Source organism: Vulpes vulpes, chromosome 1 (assembly GCF_048418805.1).
Source record: "Vulpes vulpes isolate BD-2025 chromosome 1, VulVul3, whole genome shotgun sequence".
Classification (NCBI taxonomy): Eukaryota; Metazoa; Chordata; class Mammalia; order Carnivora; family Canidae; genus Vulpes; species Vulpes vulpes.
In genome coordinates this window covers 32,227,054-32,253,036 of record NC_132780.1, presented here as the reverse complement: position 1 = coordinate 32,253,036, position 25,983 = coordinate 32,227,054, and the positions used below count along the sequence as shown (strand labels likewise).

The 25,983-nt window shown below is 45.0% G+C and overlaps 1 protein-coding gene across 6 annotated transcripts in view; it reads left to right on the top strand.

Moving 5' to 3' along the window:
• KANK1 (KN motif and ankyrin repeat domains 1) overlaps positions 1-25,983 on the top strand; it is a 205,924-nt gene that overhangs the window by 15,672 nt on the left and 164,269 nt on the right. For 2 of the 6 annotated variants that reach the window (XM_072761868.1, XM_072761855.1), the window contains exons 1-2: positions 18,537-18,934; positions 19,065-19,208. The exons of 2 other annotated variants lie outside the window; for them this stretch is intronic. The gene's annotated coding sequence lies outside the window, so the exon portion shown is untranslated. 2 more of the 6 variants (XM_072761878.1, XM_072761853.1) reach the window with 2 other exon arrangements.

Sequence of the window (25,983 nt, the reverse complement as noted above, 5' to 3'; positions counted from 1 at the left end):
CAATTGTACATGCTGTGAGGTATAAAACTTGAATGCTTTGAGTGGTTATTCTCCCATCTGCGTGTTGGGGAGATTCAGAACCCTTTTTGGGAGGCAGGCAGGGAAACGTGGCCATGCTTAGAGTTTTGCCCCCACAGCCTTTTGTGGAGTGGGGGCCATCTCTTTAGGCAAGAGTCTTGCATAGCTTCTGGTTATTATTTTTTTTTAAGGTTTATTTATTTGGGGGGGCAGAGAATCTCAAGCAGACGTCCCACTAAGCACAGAGCTCCATGCAGGCCTTGATCTCACAACCCTGATATCACAACCTGAGTCAAAATCAAGAGTTGCTTAACCAGCTAAGTTACCCAGGTGCCCCTAGTTTCTGTAATTTTTGTTAAGAATGCTGAGACTTCTTCTGATTGGTTGAATTTTTTTTTTTTTACAAAAACAACCATGAGATATAATTGATATAAACATTATATTAACTTTAGCTGTATAATATAATGATTCAATATTATATATTTTGCAGAATGATAGTTAACATCCATCACCACACAATTACAAATTTTTTTTCGTGTAATAAGAACTTTTTTATTAAAGTTTTTCATTTTATTTCCAATTAGCTAATAAACACTGTTAGAATAATTTCAGGTGAACAATATAGTGATTGAGCAATTCTGTACATCAGTGCTCATCATGATAAATATACTCTTTAATCCCCTTCACCTATTTCCCCAGCCCTCCATCCATGTCCCCTCTAGGTAACCATCTGTCTGTTCTCTGTAGTTAAGAGTCTGTTCCTTGATTTGTCTCTCTCTTTCTTTTCCTTTGTGTATTTCTTAAATTCTATATATGAGTGAAATCATGTGGTATTTGTCTATGACTGATTTCACTTAGCATTATACTCTCTAGAGTCATCCATGTTGTTGTAAATGGCAAGATTCCATTCTTTTGAGGGGCTGAGTAATATTCCATTGTATGTATATACCCATTTTCATTATCCATTCATCTGTGGATGGACACTTGGGCTGCTTCCATAATTTTGGCTATTGTAAATAGTGCTGCCGTATACATAGAGGTGCTTGTATACTTGTGTTTTTGTATACTTTGGGTAAATACCCAGTAGTCTGGGTCATAGGGCATTTCTGTTTTTAACTTTCTGGGGGACCTCCATACTGGTTTCCAGAGTGAATGCACCAGTTTGCATTCCCACCAACAGTGCACAATGGTTCCTTTTTCTCCACATCCTCAACAACACTGTTGTTTCTTGTGTTGTTTATTTAGCCATTCTGACAGGTATGAAGTGATATCTCGTGGTTTTGATTTGCTTTTCCCTGATGATGTGTGATGTCGAGCAGCTTTTTGTGTGTCTGTTGATGTGATGAGAACTTTTGAGATCACTCTGCAACTTTCAAATAACCCAGTATTATTAACTATAATTGGTTGTCTTCTAAGGTAAGTGGACCAACCCTTGATGGGTAACACTTAATCAGCCCCAAGTATTAATGAAAACTTGTTTTTGAGAAATAGCGCCCATTTGTGAAATTCTAAAGGATTTTGCACACCATTTCCATCAAAACATTGGGTACCTTTGATGCCGGTTTTCCTTTCTGATTTCTTTTTGAATTGCCATGTGTTAGGTCCTTAGCTTGCATTATTGAGGGATAGGAAGTAGTTCAAGGATGGCCATGGGAAACTCTAACACATCCATCTCATTCGTGTCTTTCAGTAGCTCTTTTATGAAGAAGCAGTAGGAAAGTTGCCCTGGGCCCCCATATTAGATGATGTTGATTTATTGAACGATACGAATCTCATCAGAGACCTTGATTTTCTTACTGTGTTGACCAAATGTAATCCTGCTATTAAACAACCATGCACAGTTTCATGATTGCCATTTTTCCTAATTTACACCTTATTTACTATTCCGTTCTACTTTCCCTTGTACTGCATTTTACATTTTTTTTACATTTTTAAACTTAAGGTAAGGATCGTTCAGTCTCATTTTGAAAGTTGCCTGAAGCCCTTTCCAGAACAAGGTTGTATATAAATACATAGAGTGTGCCTACTGGGTGCATTCAGGCATGTTAAGACGGCCCTTAAATGTATATGATGTGTACACAGTGAAGGAGAGACAAGAAATCCCCTTTCTGTGCCCTTTGTCCATTGTTCTCACAAACAGGTGTGTATGCCTGCGGCTTGCTGGGGTCTCTGGCTCTTGTACCGAGACTCTAGCAAGTGACTCTTTCCCGGCCCTTTCGCTAACGAGGAAGGGGCTCGTGGTGGGCCGTGGGGTGTGCCGTGCAAGCCCAGGACTGACAGTGGGGTTAAACTGGCAGCAGGCAGTGGCCCGTGGGCAGGAACAGCTCGGGAAGGCACTGCACACTAACGCCGGGGTTGCGGTTGGTGTTTTGCGATGAGCTGCTGTGGCATCTGACCCAGTCGCTCTGCAGGCCCTGGGAAGCTCCTTGGGCTAGGAGCGTGTGCCTGTCCGTGTTCTCATGACCACCAGCCCGTGACCTGCTCTGGCTTTCCCTTCACTGCCTCCCTCGGTGCTGACAGCTCCTGGTAATCGAGCCAGAATGGGCCAGAAGCTAAATACCTGGTTAGCTGTGCCGTAGCTTCTCCAAGCACTTTCCCTGAACTTTGACGAGACGCCCTTCGCTGTTATAGATGGACAACATAAAGCATGTTCATGTTACAAATTTTGTAGGCTTGCTGGTTCTCCTCCTAGCTCACTGGCCACTCCTTCTCACTTTCCATTACTGGTTCTTCATCTCCTTGATTTTTGGAGGGCCCAAGGGGGCTCAGTCCTTGATCTGTTCTTTTCTGTAGACTCTCATTCCCTTGGTGATGTCATCCAGTCTCATGGCTTCAGGTGCTATTAATATTCTGGTCAATTTCACATTTATTTCTCCAGCTCTGACTTTTTCCCCAACTCCATGCTTATATGCCCAACTACCTACCTCCTCATATTTCCACCCAGTTGTGTTCTGTGGCCACCTCATGTGGCCAAAACAATTTCTGGTTTATCTTCAAACTTGTTTTTCCCACAGCTTCTCCTGTTTCCATTGATGGCAAAACCCTAAAACTGTGTGTTTATCTTCACTCTCTTTTCTCTCACACTTCAGTCCATTAGCAAATCCTGCTGACTCTCCCTTAGGAATTTATCCAGAATCTTCCTCCTCTCCATTTCCACCATCCTCTCTCGCCTGGATTACTACAAGAGCCTTGTAACTGGTCTCCCTGTTTCTGTCCTTGAGATCTATTCTCAACAGTGGTTCTTTATTTTCTTAAAAATTTTTAAAATATATTTTATTAATTTATTTGAGAGAGAGCGTGAGTAGGAGGAGGAGCAGTGGGAGAGGGAGAAGCAGACGACCACTGAGCAGGGAGCCTGACGGGGGGGTCGATCCCAGGACCCTGAAATCATGACCCAAGCCAAAGGCAGACACTTCACCAACTGAGCCACCCAGGAGCCCCAATAGTGGCTCTTTAAAAACAAAGGTCAGATGATGAGACTTTGCTCAAACCCCCTTTTTGCTTCCTGTTTTCATAAAAGTTTTTACAGTGAACTCTGGGACTCTTTTGAGCGAGTCCCTTGGTACTGTTTACCTTCCTCTCCTGTACTCACCCCTCACCCTTGCTCAACAGCCCAGGCCTCCTTGGTCTTCCTCAAATTTGCCTCTGTGCTTCCCCTTAGGGCCTGTGCACTGGCTGCTTCCTCTACCTCCGATGTTCTCATCCCCATGTCTGCTCATGCTGCTTGCTCCCATGTCACTGTCCTCTGTACCTTGACTGTGGATTCAGAATTGAAATCGTCATCCTCTCACTACCCCTAGCCCCCTGACCGAGCCCTCCCTCATCATGGAACTTACTATTATGTTTGTTGTTTATTGTCTTTCTACCTGGGCAGAATATGGCCTTCCCCCAGGTAGGGCTCTCTATCTGGTTTGTTGGCTCACATATACCAAACTCTTAGAACAGAGCCTGGAAACACAGAAGGTGCTTAATAGATATTTGTTGTTGGATGAGCTACTAAAAAGGGTTCACTGTCCCATTCAGTCCCTCCTATAGGGAAGCTGTATATGTCAGTTCATGTTAGGGAAAAAAAATCTCTTTCCCTGATAAACGGGGACTTTTAATTTTTTCTCCAGTTATGAAAGTTGCATAATTCATCATATTTCCCTTTTTGCTCTGGCTACTAGGAGGCCAGGAGCTAAGTCTGATGCTCAGCTCTACTTCACTATGTTGGTAAAATAATACAACCCCTCTTCTCCTTTGCCCTCTCCCCAGCCTTCACTTGATGAAAAGTTGTCTGGGAGTTCTTTTCATTTTTTGACAATAACTATGTCTTTTATCATTAGACCCTTCAAAGTAACCTTTGGGCATAAATGGTGTGTAAGAATTCAAATCCACTCTGCAAAGGAGAGGTAGTTTATAGAAGATATTTGCTTATAGCTGGCTTTCTTTTGAGCCTCAGCTAGACCAGTGCCGTTGTTTTAGGGAGTGTGCAGCTTACAGGTTTGATGAGTCCTCTGAAACAGTGATTTTCATATGCTACCTCTCCAAAAGCTTTTATTTGATTGAATTGCACACGTACAAGTATTAATATACTTGTAAGCTACTGTCAACTGCAAGCTCTGCTTCCTTAGACCCAAGGATACTAATTTCTGACAGAAGATCCTTTGAAGAATTTCTTGCCACCGTTCAACAAAATAAGTTGTTGGTCAAAACCCAGAGGATTAAATTAATGGTAGGCTGTTCAGTTGGGACACATAAGAACAGATGTCCTAGTGCATGCTTTCCAAATGGGGGCAGTTTTGTGGAATAAACAAAGCCATAGCTTAAAAGTCTTTCTGGAACTTCACCTTGGCTTAAAATCTTTGGAGAAATCTCTTCTTAATTTGGACAGTTTTAGCAAGTTCTGTCACATAGATGCTTATGAAAATCTGCAGAATTTCCTATATCTGAGTTGGCCAAATTTGAGTTAATGACTCCAGTAAGTGTTGTCCTCTTATTTAAGCAGGCATGTGGTGATGTGGGCACTGTGCTCTAGGATAGTGAGCATCAAGGGATGTGCCAATTTCCCTGCTCCCATGGCCACTGTCATCATTAGAACCAGATTGGAGATTGCCCAGTAACTTTTTGGAAACCACACACCTAGTTTTTAAACAAATTGAATTTGGTACTTGAAGGAGCTGTAATTTTAGTTTGTGATAAATCACTGACCTGTACCTCTGAAGCCAGTGATACATTATATGTCAATTAATTGAATTTAAATAAAATGTTTTAAAAAATCCTATTACCTAGAGCCATTGGCTCTGACGAATTAGTTTTGTTTCCTGTTCAAGTTGTTTTTCCTTAAATTCTTCGTACAGATCCACATATCTCCCTGTTTCCACCTCTCACAAAAATCGGGTGTCAGAGAACACAAAAGCACTAGGAATTTTTGTTTTGTTTTTACATCTTAGTAATTTTAAAATAAAAATTAGATGTTTATTTTGTTACGTTATTTTTGGATATTCAGTTGGATAGGCCTATTCTAGATATTATTTACTGTCTTCGTACTGTGGAAGATGAGACTGTAGTTCTTATAATTTCTTCCAATACTCTTTTCTCAAATCATCTGAATACAATTTTTGTTTAATTAATGTATAATGTTTATATTATTATTATTACTATGAAAATGATTCACAACTGAGATGTGTCATTGGAACATTTCCTTCCTCATACAGCTTGTTCTTACCCAGAGTTAATAATTGTTTTGTTTTTTAGCTGTATGCACTTCTCACTGATTTACCCTCAAATGGAAGTCTAATCTTCTCTTTATGTTTGAAGACCAGAGGGTAGCTATCCGATCCATTGGTCTTAAAAGTCATAAGGAAGTGTTCCCATCAACCCAGAGATGCCTTTTGTTTTTCCTTCTCGGATCCTGTGGTATCCTCTTTCCTTGTCTCTTTTGGTCTCTTATCTTGGTAGAGGGCATTGGCCAATAGCTTCTGAGAAAGGTTTCATGGAAGAGATGTTTCTTTAGATTTGGCATGTCTAAGTTGTCTCTGCCTCGACCCACACTTGATAGTTGAGCTAGGTATACAGTCCTAGCTTAGAAATTCTTTTCTCTGAGATCTTTCAAAAGATTGCTCCCTAAAATTCCATCTTTATATGAAAGCTGGAACCTTTACCCCTTGTTCTCTTCAAAAGCTTTTAGGTCTTTTCTTTGTCCCAGATACATTATTGGCCTGTTTTCATTGACTTTTTTTTTTTTTTTTTGGCCTCTCTGTGGGCTTCCCAACCTAGTAACTTATATTTTCTAGTTATTGGAAAATTTATTTAATTATCTTTGATAGCTTTCTCTCTTTTCTATTGATTGAATTCCATTTTCAAATATTTGGTCCTTCTGAAGCAATCCTCTTTCTTTTTCTGTTCTGTTTTCTAGGTCTTTATCTTCTTATTCCATTTTCTGGTAAATTTCGTCAGCTTTACTTATAACCATTTTGTGGAATTAAAAGACAATCTTCAAATGGATAATAAGTGGCTTAAATTTAGATGATATAGAAGGGTAGAATGAAAAGTCTCCCAATTCCTGCCACTAGCCATCATATTCCCTCCTCAGAAATCAGGGTTCTTGCTTCTGATGATACTCATAAGTTAAAAAACACTAAATAAAAAAAGTGCGTGTGTATGTTGTCATATTCTCTCCCCCCTTTAAAATCCCAAATAATATACTTTTACATATTGTTATGCACCTTACTCTTTTTATATAACCAAACATCTTAAAATTCCTCCAGATAGAGTTTTTCTTACATTTTTATAGTTTTAAACAGAGCAGCATAGTATTTTCTTATTACAAATACTCTGTATTTTGTCAAATTGGTTTCCTTTTGATTTTGCTATTTGCGACAATCCTGCAAGAGATAACTTTGCACATATATTATTTTGTTCACATATGATCAAATCCTAAATACAGAATCACTGTGTAAAAGGATACATGGCATTTGTACTTGGAGTAGATATTGCCCCAAATGTCTTTCATAGAAACTGTGCTAATATATTTACTCTCACTAGCAAGGTACGAAATACCTGTCTGTTCACATCCTTGCCAATGTGTTATGTTATGAAACTTGTTCATCTTTGCCAATCTGATAAGTGAATAACAGTATCTCATGTGGTTTTAATTTGCATTTCGCTTAGGAGGTTGAGCATCCTTTCATGAGCCCATAGGAGCCCTTTGTATTTACCTTCCTGTGAACTGTTCTATCCTTTGCTATTGGGCTGTTAGTTATCAATTTGTGTCACTTTATGTACAAGAGAAATGAACCCCTTATGTGTGATGAGAGTTGGAGATGTTCCTAGTTTACCGTTTGTTTTTTGACTTGGATTATATTGCATTTCTCCAGGTAGAACAGTTTTATCAGCTGCCTATTTTAACGCTTTTGAATTTAATACCATAAAGAGTAAAAGGCCTTCCCTACCCTAGAGTTATTATTTTTTAATTGTCCAGGGCTGCTTTTGTTACTTCTTTGCCTTCAGTTTTTAGATTTATATTATTCACCCATCTTGAATTTATTTTACAATGTAGGGATCCCTACTGGTTTATAACACAGATGGCTACTAGTTTTCCCAGCCATTTACTTAATAATCAATTTACTTCCTTTGGTCAGAAATGCCACCTTTATCATATATTAAATCCCACATGCTAGTGTGTCCATTTCTTGACTTTTCTGTTGATCATCCTTGCTATTCATGTTTTAATTGTGACACTTCTCATTATTAAGGGTTTTCTAATCTGTTTTGATATTAGGGAGGATCAGGTTTTTATTTTGTTTTATTTTATTGTTGATGTGGATATTAACTGCCAATTTTGCAGTGACATTTAAAGGTGAATTGTGGAAAATTTAAAGGAGACCAATCAGCATTTTATGTCACTCAGGAGTAACTGACCTATGTTAGTACAGTTTAGGGTTTGCAAATGTTAAGCTTACTATTTTTGTTTTTTTCCAGTGGGGGGAAACAAGATACCAAAACAGGTATAAAGTACTTAATTATTCACTTTTGGGATCAAGATTGGTTTACAAGTCAGAGCATTTAGTCTTGAGGGAAGAAAAACATGATTAAATAGGTCAGCAATCACAAAGCAAAACTCTTAAGTTGGAGAGTTGGGTGAGAGGCTTGATGGTGGGGACTCTGAGTCATTTGAGATGCAATTTAGTTCATTCTCAGGTGTTGAAAATCCAGTATCAGTAATCAGCTGGGGATGCAGCAGCTTTGGTGGTTTTCCTAGTGCAAAACCTTCATTTGAGATGAAAAAAAAAAAAAAAAAAAAAAAAGAGAGATTGCAGTGAACCAGAGACCATTTCATTCTGAGTCATGACAGCCTTTTGACATCTCCTCAGTGTTACTCTGAAAAGCCTCCGAGAGTGGAAGAAGTGACAGTTGTCACTTCTCAGTGTGTGTCTGTAGGAGCCAGGCTGCTGCCATATTGTATTGTGACACCAAGAAAGAGAAGAGAACTCGTGTGGATGCCCACCTTAGCTGTGGTGCCCAAAGTACAGGTGCACGAGTGAGTCATTTTAGGAACTGTTTTTCTCCCAATGGCAATGAGTTGGAACCGTTAACTGGATGTGAGTGCAAGTGCAGATATAATGCAGAGGAGACCTGTCTTACCTTGGGCTGCTATAATTAAATACCCCAGCCCAGGTGGCTTAACAACCACGTATTTCTCACAGTCCTGAAGGCTGAAGTGCAAGATGGAAGTGCTGCATGGTTGGGTTCCGGGGAGAGTGACTTTGCTTCCTGGCTGGTGCTTCTTGCTGTGTCCTTATGTGGTGGAGAGACCAAGGGCTCTGGTCACTTTGCTTCTTCTTCTGGGAGCATTGATCCCTCATGACCTCCCCTCAACCCTGTCACCTCCCAAAGGCCTCACCTCCAGATTCCATCACATTAGGGGTTAAAGCTTCAACATGTGAATTTTGCAAGAGACCCAGACATGAATGAGCGGGCTGCTCTAAGGTGCTGTGGTCAGTCCTTTCCTTAGGGGACTCAAAGAGGACTTTGGCTTCACCTAGACATAGAGTATATGCAGAGTAGAAACTAACTCAAGAGCATTCATCTTTTTTTTTTTTTCTTCAGGAGCTCTGAAAAAATTTAACTCACGTTTAAATTCTTCCATGTAGTGCCAGGATGTCTCAGTGATTTTCTTTGGGAGGTGCTGTGGCCTCCTTTCCCTTTGTAAGCAAGAGTTTTCGAAAGGACGCACTCACTTGAATGGCAAGATAAGTTTTGCTGATGTTTTCCCATTTTAGCCACGTTTAGTACATTTCAGTGGCATTAAGTTCATTCACATTGCTGCGTAGCCATCACCACTGTCCATCTTCCCAGGTAGAAACTCTGTCCCTATTAAACACTAACTCCCCGTTTCCCCTTCCTCCTGGTCCCTGACAACCACCGTTCTACTTTATAATTTTTTTGAATGTTGGGATCTACAGTTGTCACATTTCTTATTAGAGAATCTTCACTAGGCTACGTGGTTTGTGCCTACAATTTGCTGGTTAAGCTTGGGACTAAAATACAGTCAGTCTTCACTCGTTCTGGAAAGTTGGGTAAAACTACCCGAGCTTCTTACGAAGAGAGGGACTTCCAGATTTCTGGAGTACTTGAGAGATTTCCTTCCCAACGGCAGCACCTCAATCAACTGTGTTTTTCTTCTCTCTCAGCCGGGAGGAGCACTAGCCGTTGTGGGATAATAAACCGTGTACACACAGCTGTAGGTGGAAGGTGGCAGGTGGCTGTGGTCGGAGGCTGGGTAACACCCAGAAGGTGATGCACCAGGTGCCATGCAGTTGCGGGTCAGGGCAGTTTGGGAATCGGAGTCTTGTCACGCAGGGGTGGTGACGCTTTCAAGAGGAAGGCATTCTGGAATATGTGCATTGCTTAGAAGTAGCGCCAGGGAGTTATTGTGACATCTTGTCAGACAGAGGCAAAGCTGGGTGTGTGAGGTTTTCACCTGCAGGAACAAAGGTGGTTGAAAAAGGGAGATAATCATTAATTTTGTCAGTAAAATTTGCTGGGCCCCCGGGGCAGTTTGGAGGAATCCTTGCTGTTCTTGGAGTTCCCTTGCTGAGCACAGTGTATCATAGGCATTAATCCTTAGGGTATGAGCTTAAGTTTGGGTTCAGAGTTGAGGTCTACCAACTTGTGACTTTGGGCATGTCGTTGAACATTTTTAAGCCTGGGTTTCCTCAAGTGAAGAATGAACACTGAGCTACTGGTTCTTTGTAAGGAATTGATCAAATAATGCACAATGTATTTTAAGTGTCTGGCACAGTCCGAGTACTTAACCTAGGAAAGCTCTTATGCCCCCAGAAGAGGTGTATGTCTCATACATGTGTATTTTTATCCTCCAAAAAACAGTTAAGATCTCCCAATTCTGAACTACTTATTTGAATTGTGAATCTTTTTTTTTTTTTTTTGAATCATTTTTACCAGATTATGTTCTGGTGTCCAGATCACCTTGGTGACAAGTACCAGATAAGAGAGGCTGGTTCTTCCAGCTTGGTCAAAACTGGGGCAGCATTGCTAGCTCTTGATGGGAGGGGGCGATGCAGATGCAGAGGTCCCTGGGAGCTTTGAACACCTCCCACCCATCGTGGGGTTTTCCTCTTCAAGCAGTAGACTGGAATTTGTTTTCAGTAGCTAGATTCATTATCTTACTGTCTCCGAGCCATTCTCCTCCTTCTCATGTTTATGAAAAGCAAAACCAAATCACTAGGCACATCCTCCTTTCAGGAGGATCTGGAGGTTCACCTGCTGACACTCCCAGATTCTAGAGATTTGGGTTGAGATAAGGAGGAGAGGGTAAATCATCTAGCTCTTTACTCTGCTACTTTTTTTTTTTTTTAATCCCCAGGGTGAGCAGAGGTTTGCAGCTTGAGGAGCAGAGAAAGGTGGGGGTGGGCAGAGATAAGATCCAGTCCTGTTGTTGTGCCCACCCAGATAATGCATCTGCTCCGATAACTGCCTTTCTGGGTTTACTTGGAAAGGGCACTGAGTGACAAACCGTGGGAGTGTGAAGAATGGGCCTTTAGATCTACCCAACTTGACAAAATTCAGAAAATGTAGTGCAGAAATGTATGCGTTTCCAGTTTGTGAATCCAAAACAATGGGATTGTTGGCAGAACTTTTGAAACTTGTTCTTTTTTTGAAAGCATCATTGTGTTCAGTGGGTACATGTGCTTGGCTCATAAACATGCGTGCCTTCATCACGCTGCCCGGGAGGCTGGGCATTTTACTGCCAGCAGACAGAAACGGAAGAGTGGTGTCTTCTCTGCAGGTGCTAGGAGGTTTTCTTCAAAGAAAGAAAGTGACTCTTAGGCAGAAAAGGAGGACTGTGTGGGCGGTCACCCATCTTACCAACCTACTAGGGGAGACTGGTGTCATTCCTTGCTGCTTGGCTTTATCTTCATCATTTCTAAGGTGCCGTTTTCTTGCTCTTAGTTATGCATTACCCTGCTGGCTGGCATTTAACTCTCGACTGCAAATCCTGGGTAATTTATAGTTGAGGGCACAGATGCAAAAAAGACAGAAGGGATATTCAAATGCTTTTGGTGCCTTTATTTTCTTTCCTTGGGATGTCTTCTCCCAGAAACTTTAGGAAAGCACCAAGACTTAAAAAAATATATTGTCCCAATAGGACAATACCTGTCACTCCTCCTACGTACAAAATTCTAGGAGCATCTGCAAAATTTTTGTTCTGCTGGGCCCCTGTCAGAACAATCATGGTCTTTCTAATGCTCGTTGTATATTATAATTTCATGGATGGAGATGGGAGGGAGGCAGGGGCGAGGGGGAGGCTGAGGTAGGAAGCCCAGCCGGAGAATTAAAAATGATGTCTTTCTTTGAGGATGCCCCCCGTCACCCCCTCCCGCTGGCTTCTCGACCGTGGGACCCAGCCGCATCACTTCCTGTCCAAGTTGGCACCGAGAGGGGCACAGTATCTCTGCCCAGTGTTCTCAGGCTGCAGTTGGCACATTTCCAGTAATAGAGTCACCCAGAGAAACAGTTCGGTCCCCTTTTTGTCTTTCTCTGCCTTGAGTTCCCAAATCTTGCCTTTGATTTATGTGGCACTGGCTTCCTGCACATGCAGGTTTGCCTCTCCTCCCTTCTTTTATGCATGGATCCTCAGTCCTCCCTAGGGAAGACTTATCCCATGCTTTCCTGTGGGAGAAAGGAAGGATGCCTTCCTCTCTAGCCAAGCTTCCTTCTAAGCTCGGATACAAGAATTTTTGAGTGCCTGTCCCGTCCTAGGCACTGGACGAGAGCTCTGCCCACGTGACCTCATTAATCTCATCTACTGCGAGGTGGGTGCTGTGGTCATCCCCAAGTGTGGCTCCCATGGGTTGTCTAACCCCAGGTCACCTGGCAGGACAGCGGGATCACCCCTCTGATGTTCAGGTGCCTTCTACCCCTTGGGGGCTGCTCTTTCTCAGTCCACAGCAAGGAGCGGATGCTAGACTGGTAGTCCTTGTGATTTCCTTTGCTCTTGACAGCATGGGTGTCTCGATGGCAATCTGGGGTTCCTCCTCCATGGCCTTCACTTCCTTCTGAGCGTCTCCCTAGCTCTCCTTACTGTCCCTGTGTCTCCTCACAGGTATGCTCAAGGTTGTCTGGACTTTCTCCATAGCGCTCCGCAAAATTCCGGCAGGCTCACCCACTACCCAGTTCCAAAGCCACTGCCACGATTCTTGGTTTTTGTTACAACAGGAGCCCACTTCCAGCCACCAAAAACTATATTAGTTTTCCATCCCTGCCATGACAGAGCCCTCAGATTTAAGGCCGAGAGCAACACAAATATGTTATCTTAGTGTTCTGTAGGTTAGAAGGTCAGCATAGGATGCATTGGAATCAAATCAAGGGGTGGGAAGGGCTGGTTCTGGGAGAGAATCTGTTTCCTCGTTGTCCCAACTTCTAGAGCCTCCCACCCCCTTCCTTGGCTCAGGACCCTTTATCTCCATCTTCAAAGCCGCCAATGGTGAATTGAATCCCTTTCACACTTCAGATTTCTCCAGCTACTGTTTCTGTTGGCCCATTTCTGTCTCTCTGAAGACTTCTCACAGCCAGAGAACTCTGCTCTCAAGGACTCATGATTACATTGGACCCACCAGGATAACAAAAGCGACTCCTCAGCTCACGGGTCCTTAACTTGAGGCACATCTTCAATGACCTCATTGATAAGATACTTAGGTTTGGGAATTAAGACTTGGGTATCTTTGGTGGGGTTGTAGGGGTGCTTTATTCTGTGTACTGCACAAAATAAGGTATGAATACTTAGTAAAATTAACTCTTTAGTCTTCGCTTGCAGTCAGCATTCTTATAGGCTAAGCATGCAGATGCCGATACAACAAATGTTTTATTCAGGGCTCATCTGTTCCATCTGGCTGGCAGCATATACCTTGCAGAACAGATGCAAGATGAATAAGAGCTGTTGGAAGACTAGAAGCTTCCTCCTTTCCTCTTAAGTGAAAACCAGCCATAGAAGCAAGGAGATCGGGATGCCTGGGTGTCTCAATGGTTGAGTGTCTGGCTTTGGCTCAGGTCGTGATCCTGGGGTCCTGGGATTAAGCCCCATATCAGGCTCCCCCCAGGGAGCCTGCTTCTCCCTCTGCTTATGTCTCTGCCTGTCGCTTTCTCTGTCTCTCATGAGTAAATAAATGAAATCTTAAAAAAAAAAAAAAGCAAAGAGATTACTTGGGTGTGACTCTCTTTGCTGTGAAATTAAGAAATAAAAACAAGAACAACAAAAACCTTCCGTCACAGAAATACTAGTGCTGGTACATAAAACTGACCCACCTCTTAAAAAGCTCTTTCTCCTTTGAACACAAAGCCAAGCTGTATCGCAGTTTCATGGGAAAATCAGACCCCTCGGTGGCATTGGGTTGTGTTACTGCGTACAGTCCCTCTGCAGGGTCGGGAAGCACCCTCTCCCCTTGCCACCTGGAATTTGATGCCAGTTCCGCTCTGACAGCTGGTTAGCCTGTAGGGTCCGTCACAAGTTAAATCTTGTCTCAGGAAATAATTTGCCTGAAGATCAAAGCCTGGATGGGATAAATTAATTTCTCGACAAACCACAGGTCTGGGGGAATGTAAACACTATCTCTTAAATGCCACTAATGTCCTGATGAATGAATAATTTGAGGGCACTCTTTTCTTCTTCTTTTTTTTTTTTTTTTTTGAGATTTTACTTATTTATTCACAGAGACAGAGAGAGAGAGAGGCAGAGACACAGGCAGGGGGAGAAGCAGGCACCATACAGAGAGCCTGATGTGGGACTCGATCCCGGGTCTCCAGGATCACGCCCTGGCCTGCAGGCGGCGCTAAACCGCTGCGCAACCAGGACTGCCCCTCTTTTCTTCTTTTAAGATGATTTCTGCATTTGGCTGATTTACACCTTAGGATGTAGAAAAAGAACTTTGGAAAATGTGTGCCTCGTGAAGATAAGGCCCCGAAATGACCAGTTGTTACTATGTATTTTGGCACCTCTTTTAGAGCAGTATTTCTCAAGGGGCTTTGGTGGTGGCAGGGGAGGGTGGTGATTTTGCCCCTTAGGTGGTATTTGGCAGTGTCTGGGGATATTTTTGAGTGTCACGATTCAGGGGAGGGGTGCTCCCAGCATTGGGTGATTTGAGGCCAGGGATGCTGCTAAACACCACCCAGTACACAAGGCAGCCCCCAAACCAGTAGTTATCCAGCCAGTTACTAGTGCCGAGGCTGAGAGACCTATAGGGGGACGGTCTTCTATTTTCCACTTATTTAGCTGTGGTGGTTTTTTTTTTTTTAAGAGATTTTATGTATTCATGAGAGATAGAGGCAGAGACACAGGCAGAGGGAGAAGCAGGCTCCCTGCAGGGAGCCCGATGTGGGACTCGATCCCAGGACCTCAGGATCATGACCTGAGCCAAAGGCAGTTGCTCAACCGCTGAGCCACCCAGGTGCCCCTTTTGCTGAGTTTTTAACACTGCACATAGATCTAATTTCTTTGCAGGGCCACTCCTTTTATTTTCTCATCTTACCCTTAGTGCCCTCCATCCTTGTTAAGACCTTTGTCTTTTTGGTCTTGGAGCAGAGCTCTTGCAGGGACGACAGCCTGCCAGGCTGACTGTGGCCGAGTCAGCATGGTCTCCAGAGTGGAAGGAGCACAGACTTTGGATTCCTCTCAGCTTCTGCTCACTAACATGTAAAGTAGAGGTGATCACAGCACCCAACTTAGGATACGACTGTATTTAAGAAAGACAGTGTTGGAAAATGTTTGATGTGTAATGAGCGCAGAGTAAATGGCTTCTTTTCCCAGACAACTGATCAGGAGACTGTGCACAAAGTCCAAGGGGCCTAGGACCCCCTTTATTGGGTAACAAGAACAAGTTGCATATAAGGAGAGGCAGAGGTCGTAAGCATTCTGGGATTCTTTTTTCTCAACCATCCAGGAAGGAGAGAGAAAGAACTTGCAGCTTTTTAGTAAAGGTTTCTCCACGATTGACGAAACAATCTGAAGTACTTAAGAGGCATGTTTTGCCTCAGGCCAGAGCTAATTTTAAAAGGAAAATGACAGCAGCTGGTTCAAGTTGGAACATTCCTGCCTTAATTATAGATACCTGCCGAAGTCCCTTCAAACAGGTGGGCTACAGCTGGGCGCCGTTCCTCGGTCAGTTACTTGGTTGAGAAGACGTAGAACAAAGGGTTAGGGGTCAGATTTGACGGAGAATTCTCATGTCCATTCAGAACTTGTTTCCCACCTGTGAAGCGGACATAATAATACTCCCCTCAGAGGCTGGCTGTAAGAATTAAGCAAAAGCATATTTCAAGACGCCTGGTACAGTCTGTCCTTCACAAATGATACCCGTAAAGGTTATTGGTTGAAATTTTTCCAGTTTTTCAATATCGTGTAACCAAAGCGTGAGGGGAGGTAACAAGTCAACTTTTCACTCTGTTTATTAGTATTTCTGTCCGATTATGTCTGTTGTGAGAAGACTGATGTTTGAAGAACCTCAAGCCTTGGATTTGTTGCTACTTGTGCTTTTATGGCGGAGAGTCGGCCTACCCTGTGACCCATGGTTCTCCCACCACAAGAGAGCTTTGGGGTGGGGGGCACAAACGATGTTTTCACTTGAAAAAACCTGATAAACTCAACTGATTACAAAAGAGGTTAATTGTTGCAAAATTTGACCTCTTTCTGGTTAATTTCTTTCCTTTTTTTTTTTTTTTTTAAAAAAGATTTTATTCATATATTTGACAGGGCGAGGGAGAAGCAGGTCCCCACAGAGCAGGAAGCCTGACGCAGAGAACCCTGGGATCATGACCCAAGCTGAAGGCAGATGCTTAACTGACTGAGCCCCCGGAACCCCTCTCTGGCTAATTTCTATGCCCACTGATTTGCCCCTCACCACTTTCAGAACCTGAGTCCTAGTCCTTGTCTTGCAGGAGGTTCCAGACTGTCTCCACTTGGTCCTGATAATTGTCCCCTTCTGCATCTCCTAACATCCATTATTTTCCCAGGTGGCCCCTTTCCTACCTTTCTACATACTGTTGAGTGCATATAACTCTTCGTGTTATGTCGTTTCCCTGCCTGGATATTTTCCTTGAGGCTAGTTCCACACCATGTATATGTTTGGCCATCACCATGGCTCCCGGCCCTGGTATTCACTCATGAGGATGAGCCATCGCAGATTGGAGGTTAGCAGTGAGCAGCGGACCTGCCAGCACCGTGCGGAGGAATGAGCCAGACAGAAGCTGATAGGTGGTGGCGGGGAGATCTGGCATGTTTGGCTGCAGAGTTAAGTGCTCCCCAGGGGGAGGGAAGTACATTCTGCTAGGATCGCAGAGTACTGGAACAGTGGGGTGGGGGGCCGGGAGGTTCACTCTGTGAAGTCTTATTGTATGAGGTGCAGTTAGCCAGGTGCGGTCCATTTGGAAGGGGCTGGCTGTTCCAGACAGAGGTGGGAAAGCATCCTTTGTTCACAGCCCAAGAGTTGAGTTCGATTTTGAATTGGAGGGTAGAGTTGGGTAGGAGGGTCGGAGAAGTGCGTGGAGTAGGGGTAAGGTCCTAAAGGGCCTGGTTAGCCATGTTAAGAAATTTTAAACTTGGGATGCCTGGATGGCTCAGGGGTTGAGCGCCTTCAGCTCAGGGTGTGATCCCAGGGTCTTGGGATCGAGTCCCACATTGGGCTCCCCACAGGAAACCTGCTTCTCCCTCTGCCTGTGTCTCTGCCTCTCTCTGTGTGTCTCTCATGAATAAATAAAATCTTTAAAAAAAAAAAAAGGAATTTTAAACTTGATCTCAAGGGTGGTGGGAAATCATTGAGTTTTAAGCCGGGTGAGTTCTGTAACTAGAAGCCCAGATTGGGAAACGCCCTCTAGCCTGGGGGTAGGAGCAGGGCACCTGTAGCAGCACGGGGTAAGGGAAACCTAGCCTGGGCTGGGGCCACGGGGCCAGAGAGAGGTGGGCGGTGTGGAGGTGTGGAAGAAGGAACTCTGTGAGGTGAAAGAGGTGCGATGCCAGGCTCCTGGGGGGGGGCGGGCAGCTGCTTGCTATGAAGTGGGAGGACTCTAGGAGGTGTGGGGTGGGTGTGGCGTAGGGAGATGAGCCCAGTTCGGGGCAAGTGGAGTTGTAGGGTCTGCAGGACATCAGAGGGAAGTGTCAGTGGGAACTGTGCATGTCAAGTTCAGAAAAGAGAATGTGTACCATGGGTCAGGTTGTGCAGAGCTTCCCCGCCCTGTGCAGATGATCCCTGCAGCTGTGAAGGAACAAGATCACCCAGTTGGGGGTGGAGGCCCAGGGTGGGAGGAGGGGGCTTAGGGCCAGCCCCTGCAGAGCACCCTGCAAAGGAGCCTGAGGATGTGGGTCCCAAGGGGTTCGAGGAAACCTGCAGAAGGGCATGGTTTCCGGCATCCCATCCCACGCAGCCACGGGAATGGACCCACATGTGAGGCAGGGCTCCTGCTGGCCTTTGAGGGCATTAGAAACAAGGTGAGCCCCCTGGGGGTGGACACGGTCCCTGGACCGTGGGTGATGGTGCCGCTGCCACACGCCCCCCCTTAGCCAGCGCCGTTGTCTGGTGTGCACACTGAACCCCGACGTGCCGTGGCTTCGGATGGTCAACAGTTCCCAGTGGGGGACAGTTCTGCTCAGGAGGGGATATTTGGCCATCTGTGACGACATTTATTGCTTGTTACAGACCGAACCAAGCGGGTGGGCACTACGGGCATCTGGTGGGTGGAAGCCCGGGGTGCTGCCGAACCCCTGCGGTGCACAGCCCCCATGTCACAGACACATCCAGCCCGAAATGTTGGTTGAACAAAGGTTGAGAGACCTCGGTGGAGGTGAACCTTTCCATTTCAGGATGTTTGCGTGTGAAGTGGAGGGCGTGGGAGGGCAGGACCTGAAGGTGTGAACTGGGGAGCAGAGTCCTCCTGGCCTGTGCCCCAGCCTCATCTGTGGCTGCCCTCCTCTTGTCTCCTCATCTCGGCCATGTCACCTTCCTTATCGGGTTGTCGCTTGTCTCCTGCAGGCATTTCCACACCCGCACCCCACCACCCCGCCCCAGTACTATGATGCAAGGTACTTGTGCGTCCTGATTTCTGAGCACCTTGTAAGGCATCTGTGTGTTGCTACCCGTTTGGTGCGGGAAACCTGTTCTGGCAGCGGGGAGACGGCTGTCGCTCTGGCGCATCTAACGTAGCCCGGAGTTCATTGTCGGGGCGATAAGGCTTGGATGCGGGGCCCCTGGACCGGCAGGCTTGGAGGCAGAGACGGGAAGTGTTCTTGGCTTGGGAAGCAAGGCTCGCTCCTGGCTTTGGGAAGCACAGAGCACGGACGGTTCTCACCAGCTAGGGTTGCAGCAGCCCCCCCAGCGTTGGGGAAACACATCAGGTCATTATCTCAGCAACGTCACAACTGTGTACCCAGGTCAGTCGTGGTTGGAACAGTCGGGGCGGAGGGAGGAGAGGAAGGAATGGGCGGCTCCCTGTCGCTGTCCCTTTCCAGCCTTCTCAGATTGCAGCTGCTCCTTGGATAACCTGTGCTCTGCACACTGCAGGGGCTTGCTGAGTCTTGCGAGTCCCTCACGTGAGGCTGGCGGCGTCCTGGGACCAATGCACAGGAAAACGTGCCACAACATCCTGTCGCTGGGCAGACACCTGATGAAAATCTGTTAAAACAGACGGGCCGAGGAGAGTCCTGGGTGAGTTTGAAGAGCCCAGCGGTCTTTTCCGTTTTCAGAAATAATTTTACCCTGCCACAGTGGGTAAACCTGAAGCCCCTGAGCGAAATGAAAACAGGCCTAATGTGAAGTTTCAGCAAAGAGTGCTCAGAGCAGTGAGACTTTGTGGGTTGAGCGCGAGAAGGGTCTTAATTTTAAATTGGTGGCGACAGTAATGAGCCTCCGGCCACGTGGACTGCGCGATGAGCCTTGGTCGTGGGTGGGTCCTTTCTGAATTAATTGCTGGATGTAGAGATGGATTTCAGGCCCCTTCCAATTAAATTGTCTTTCCTATAAATAAATGGATAGGGCTGATAAGACTTCTCTTCCTGCACACTGAATACCACAAGACAGATGACACAAGCATGGCTTTGGGGTATTTGTTTGTAAAGTCCTAACTCCGTCTACAACCCCACAAAACGGTAATGAAACACACTAGAGCTTTTCATTTTCCCTGGCGGACCAGCCTGTGCTGTGCAAGGGGGAAGGGGGAAGACTATTTGTCGTTTGGTGTGGCTGGTTCCTTTTGCAACATGTGCTAAAAATCCTGGATGGTAATTCCTTTGAGGAAAGGCTATCTTCTATGGCTAAATAACTGAGAGAGAGAGTGATGATGAGAATCCCTACCCTTGTGTAACATCAGTCGTCCTTCTAAACCATATTGCAGACCCTCTGTGGAAATGATGAGTGGAGGTTTTTCTTCCTTCAGGCTACCAGCAGGTGATTCTTTAGGGAAGGATCCAGACTCCTTTGTTAGGGTTACTTGAGTTACTAACTCAGGAGGGCTTTCTAAAGGCCTGTTCATGGTGTATGGAGGGTTCCTGATTCCGTGATTGCAGCAGGCAAACTTGGTTCTTCTAGGCTGTTGATCTCTGGCAGCGTGTGTAGATGCCCCGTTTGCTTTCTAGGACTGCTTTAGCAGTAAATAGCAGGGATATTTGCCAAGAATGTTTGCAAAGAGAATGCAAACAGATCTGTGTTTATTTCAACAAAGAGATATTCACGACTTGTGTGAAAAAAAAAAAAAACAACCTAGTAGGTACAAAGAAATTTTTATAAACAAAGGTCCTCTCACAACTCACCAAGTATTTATATATCTGCATTTGCATATCCTAAAGTGTTAACCGTGGTAAAGGGATTTTTTTTTTTTTTTTGGAATTAGACTAATTTAGTGGAAATTTTTTCTGATCAGGATTTTTTTTTAAAGATCTTGTTTATTTATTTATTTATTCATGAAAGATACACAGAGAGAGGCAGAGACACAGAGGGAGAAGCAGGCTCCGTTTGGGGAACCCGATGCAGCACTCCATCCCAGGACCCTGGGATCACACCCTGAACCAAAGGCAGATTCTCAACTGCTGAACCACCCAGATGCTACTCTGACTAGAATTTTAACATGTTTCGTTTATGCAATAATTATGGAGGGGGAAAATAGACATAAATATATAAAGAGCAGGAGTTTTAAAGTCTGGTTCAAGAACTAGATACTGCATGAAATTATAGATGAAATCCTATACCCTCTTTTCATTTTAATATCATCACTAATTTCAAAGAAGTTTATTTTCTTTTTCCACTTACTCCACAGGAAATGGAGGCAAATAAAGCATATATGATGAATTCTCAACTTTTCTTCTCTATGACTTTATTTCTTCTTCACGCTCACTTTGATAGTTCTTCTTCTGGGCCTATTTTTCCAGAGCCTTCCAATAGAGAGAGTGGAGAGTACTCCATCCGGACCCTACTGTGAAGCTCTGTCCCCTGACTTTCTGCCGTAGGTATAACCTCAGGCCAGTTACAACCCCCCCCCCCCCCCGACTCTGCCCTACTTGCCAAGGAGTTGTTGATGGCAGATCAAACCTAACTGGTAAAGGAGTTACCAACTAACACGCCTCAGTGGTGTTTCAAGACAGGTTGTGTTTCGTGTTTACCAGGTTTTGTTCCCTTAGACTAAAAAGCCAGGCAATCCTTAGGAAGGACCATTTTTCCTTCCTTTTCCTGTTGTGGCTGACACAGCTGTCTGTGCACAGCTTGAGATGGGCAGCAGCGAGCCCCGGGCTGCAGTGTGGGGGTGTGGGAGAGAAGCCACCCCACTCTTCTCTCTGCCCGAGCCACCTGGCTCCTTTGTTTCTCTCTCCTCCTTGTCCTCTGGGGTGTATGAACGGCAGTGACTCTATGACATAGGAACTCCGAAGCTGGTGAATAAAGCCCAAGCAGGTGGCTGCCTATTGTCTGTCCTGAGGAAGTGAGCGTGGTTCTTCCTGGGACAGCTTTCATCTTTTGATAGCTTCTAGAGGGGGAAAATGATCCTTAATTAGGGTTGGGGGATTGTACACACAGTCCTGGGGTCAGAACGTTCCCCAGGGAAGACCTTCTTGGTGGGCTTGGGTCTTTTCCACATCACTGAGGCCCTCTAGGGTGAGGACTTTCTCTCTATATGGGCATGTCTGGAATGTCAGCAGTCTCAACAGCACTGGATTGGATGCAGAGAGTCAGAAAACAAGCTCCAGGGACACCTGGGTGGCTCAGTGGTCTAGCATCTGCCATCAGCTCAGGTTGTTTCCTGGATCCTGAGATGGAGCTCCGTATCTGGCTCCCCTCTGCTTCTCCCTCTGCCTAAGTCTCTGCCTCTCTGTGTGTCTTTCATGAATAAATAAATAAAATCTTAAAAAGAAAAGAAAAGAAAGAAAACAAGTTCCAAATTGGAGAAAAAAAAAAGTCACATTGTAGGTGCAATAAATATACAGACTTAACCTGTGGTAAGTCCCCCTCCCCCCCATGAGGCCTTAATTTTTAGTACCTTTTTAGGTATCAGTAATTCTAAAACAGAACTTCTCATCTTGGGGTTTTATGAAAGTCGATTACAAAACTCCACTCGTTCTTTAATAACACGGTGCTGTCCACCACTCCTCCCGCATTAAGACAGAAGCTTGACTGCAGATACTCAGCCGGGTAATCCTCCAGGTCCAGCAGCAGCAGGAACAGATAAGTCATCTTAAAACATCACGGACCCAAAGGAACCTGGACTCCTTTATCAGATTAGATTCTCTGAGGAGTGAGAGGCCATGCCTGGCAACCTGTGAACATTGCCGGCTCTCAGCTCTGGGTCTTTGGGTTGTGGGTGGCAGGGCTTAAAGGCCCAGCAGTCGGGGAGAAAGCTCTGTAATCACTCTGTTTTATCCCATTGCTTTTTCATCCTCCTCCTGAACAGCCTGTCTCTGGACAGGATCAGACTCCTCTCCTCCTTTTCCTGGGCTCCAGATGAATTTCCTGCCACCTGTGCAGCAGTTTCTCCAAGATCACGTAGCTCTAGGGGTCCTGAGGTCTAGCCCTCCTGCCTCTGTGTTGCTGTGTCTCCCGTCTTGGGAGATGAAGGGAAAGCAGGAGGAGAGATGAGGGGCCGAGGAGGACAGCTGAGATGGAGGTGGGCATGAAGGGGGATGACAGTTCATGACTAATTATTACTACCACTGGTCTGGCTGGGAACAGCCAAAGTTAGGAAACCTCTGTCCCTCTCTCAGGCTTTTCTCAGTTGCAGTAGGGGTGAAAAGATGAGGTGGGAAGAGCAAAGGCAACCGTGGGAGCGAAGGGAAAACAGATGAATTTGCTTCTTCCCTCTTTCATCTAGATTGACTGCATGGAGACAGAGTTGTTTCCCATGATGCTACTTAATGCCCATTTTGGTATATGAGGCTGTTGGGTTTTATAAGAATGATTCCTAGGATTTCAAGTATGAAGTCAGCTCTCTGTTGCTCTGGGGGGTGAGGTGGGAGAGAAACAGCATGTGCAAAGGCCCTGAGGTAGGAAGGGTCTTCAGCCTGCTTGAGAACAGATTCAGATTCTGTGACTGGTGTAGAATGGACAAGATGAGGACAAAAGTAAAAGCAGGTGGATCAATTATGAAGCTCAGGGACTTGCCCAAGGCTGGTTGGCCCATGAAATGGCTAAGCCAGGACTCAAACCCAAGTCTCTGTGAAGATTAAAGTTATCATCTCCTGAGTGTTCATTAAACAATATTCATTAATGATATTCATGTCGACCCCCAACGTGTTTAAAACATTCTTAAGTGGAAGCTTTCTTTCCTTATGGCTTATTGATCTTTTAATTAGAATATTAAATGGGATTGGCTATTAAGTTACCCGCTGCAGAAAAAGACTCATTACGGAGTCAGCCAGCAGAAACTTGGAATCCCGCCTGCTGCCTGCTTGAACCTTGCCAGGCTGTAATTTCTTTAATTCATCCAATCACATTCTTGACTAACCTGCGCAAGTCCGTACGGCGCCTTGGCTTTTCCCCCGTAACAGCTTAGGGATGTCTAAAGAAAATATTTTGAAATGTTTTCTCTTGATCAAGGTGTTGCGGTTAGACGCTGTGTACACTGCTTTCGGCGCAGGGTGAGCTCTTTTTGTATCATGTGATTCTTCGTCAGGAATGAATGTGGTTGTGGTTCTTGTCACCTTTATTTAAAAAAACCATTAATCAGGCGCTTTTGTAGAGAAGGTGATTTAGGCGTGTGCAGCCTTTCTCTTCCAGAGACTTGGGTATATCCCAAGGTATTTAAAATCGCAGAGTTCTGGTAGGTTGGAAGAACACGACTGCCTGGCACGGAAGGCCGCTTGTGCGGGGCGGGGGGCTTTAACTCGCTCTGACGGTGGCCCTGCGGAGAAGGCTGTACTGTACGTCTTGTTGCACCTGTGGGGAAACTGAGGCCTAAACATGGCAGAGCTAGGATGTGAGCTCAGGCTCGCTCGGGTCCCTGCGCTTCGGGCCCGCGCACTTCTGGCCCTCGGGTCGGGTGCGCTGCAGGCGGGTGCTGGGAGTCTCCTCAGACGCTGGCAACCAGAGTCACCTAGTGGGTCAGGGAAGCCAGAGTTAGGGTAGCGACCTTTCCTGCCAGCTGTTGTGAGGACCCTGGAGAAGAGAAAGGAGCGTGGAGGGCTCACTGTCTCCTTAGTCACCCTCTTGCACAAAACTTTTGTACGTCCCGAGCTTCCCTGTGTGTTTGCCTCTACTTCCAGTAGGAATACTTGAAGACCAGTAAACCGTTCTTCAGGGTTTCATGGAAATTGAACTCAAATATAATGGCAGTCTCAATGAATGACCACTTAATTGTTTTTTTTAAGATTTCATTTGTTCATGAGAGAGAGGGAGAAGCAGGCTCCCTGCGGGGAACCCAATGCGGGACTCGATCCCAGGACCCCAGGATCACGCCCTGAGCTGAAGGCAGATGCTCAACCACTGAGCCAAAGATCATTTATTACAGTGATTCTCCAATTGTCATCTTCCTCTGAATCCCACGGGGGCTGTATTTAAACTATAGATCACGGGGCCCTGCTCACAGACTTTGTGATTCAGGGATTGGTCTGAGAATGTACATTTCTGACAATTTTCTGGGTGCTGTGGCTGGCCTGCACACCATGGGCTGAGGATCACTAGTATGGGGACGGTAATAGGTGCTAATGAAGTTAGATGAGCCCGTAGCTAGTCCCTGCGAGTCATTGTCCGGCCTCACACCACATCCACAACCCGAAGCACAGTGGCATCCTCGCTGTTGGGAAAACGGGGGTCACCTGCCTCTCCTCCCCCTCCCACATGGTGGCATGGGACTTAGATACAGTGGTGAAACTCCTCTGCTGGATGTTTGCCATAATTGCCTGTCCTGTTAAATTAGAGGAGTCAAATGAGTAAATGTAAATGAGGATTTGGAAACCCAACAGGTAAAATATTCTACTTCCTAGATTATGCTGATGGTCCTTACAAGGACCGGGGGGGGGGGGGGGGGGGGGATCTTTTCTTTTCTTTTCTTTTTTCTTTTCTTTTCTTTTCTCTTTCTTTTCTTTTCTTTTCTCTTTTTCATGAGAGAGAGGCAAAGACAGAGGCAGAGGGAGAAGCAGGCTCCCTGTGGGGAGCCCAATGTGGTACTCCATCCCAGGACCCTGAATGCAAACGCTCAACCACTGAGCCACCCGGGTGCCCCTGGGTGAGATGTTTCAGTGCCAGAAGTTTTGCTGGCTTTTTCCTTCTCTCCTTACAGTAACTGAAAAGTTTAAGATTCCTATTTGGCTGGAAATTCAATCACATAGGCTGGTTTTGTAAGCCTGAAGAAATTCTTTCAGATTTGATGTGTCCAGACTTGTACTGGAATATGAAGTATTTGATTTAAGATGATCTGTGGGCTCCTGGTGCATAAATGTTTTTGAAAATCTGTTTCTCAAAATACAATTAGAAAAAAATTCCTTTGGAATGCAGAAATGACCTTTTAGTGGTGATAAAGATGCTGGCAACCTTTCTTCTAAGAAAAGAAGCAAAACAAAATCTTTTAACCTTCACAATGTTATAATACATCATTAATTTTCATGTAGACAAGCACCATTGATCATATTTAAAGTAATCATTAAACTTTTTCAGAGCTGTGCTAAAGACAACTATTTTTTTTAATTATTTTATTATTTTTGATAGTCATACAGAGAGAGAGAGAGAGGCAGAGACACAGGCAGAGGGAGAAGCAGGCTCCATGCACCGGGAGCCCGACGTGGGATTCGATCCTGGGTCTCCAGGATCGCGCCCTGGGCCAAAGGCAGGCGCCAAACCACTGCGCCACCCAGGGATCCCAAGACAACTATTTTTTAAGTCCTATTCCTCTAATTAAAATATTGCAAAGTTGATGGGAGTGGGTGCTAAGTTATAGTTCTTATTTCTTCCTTCTCTAGAGTTTGTCTTGTTTTAATTCAAGTGGGGAAAAACAAAATTGTGACTAAAT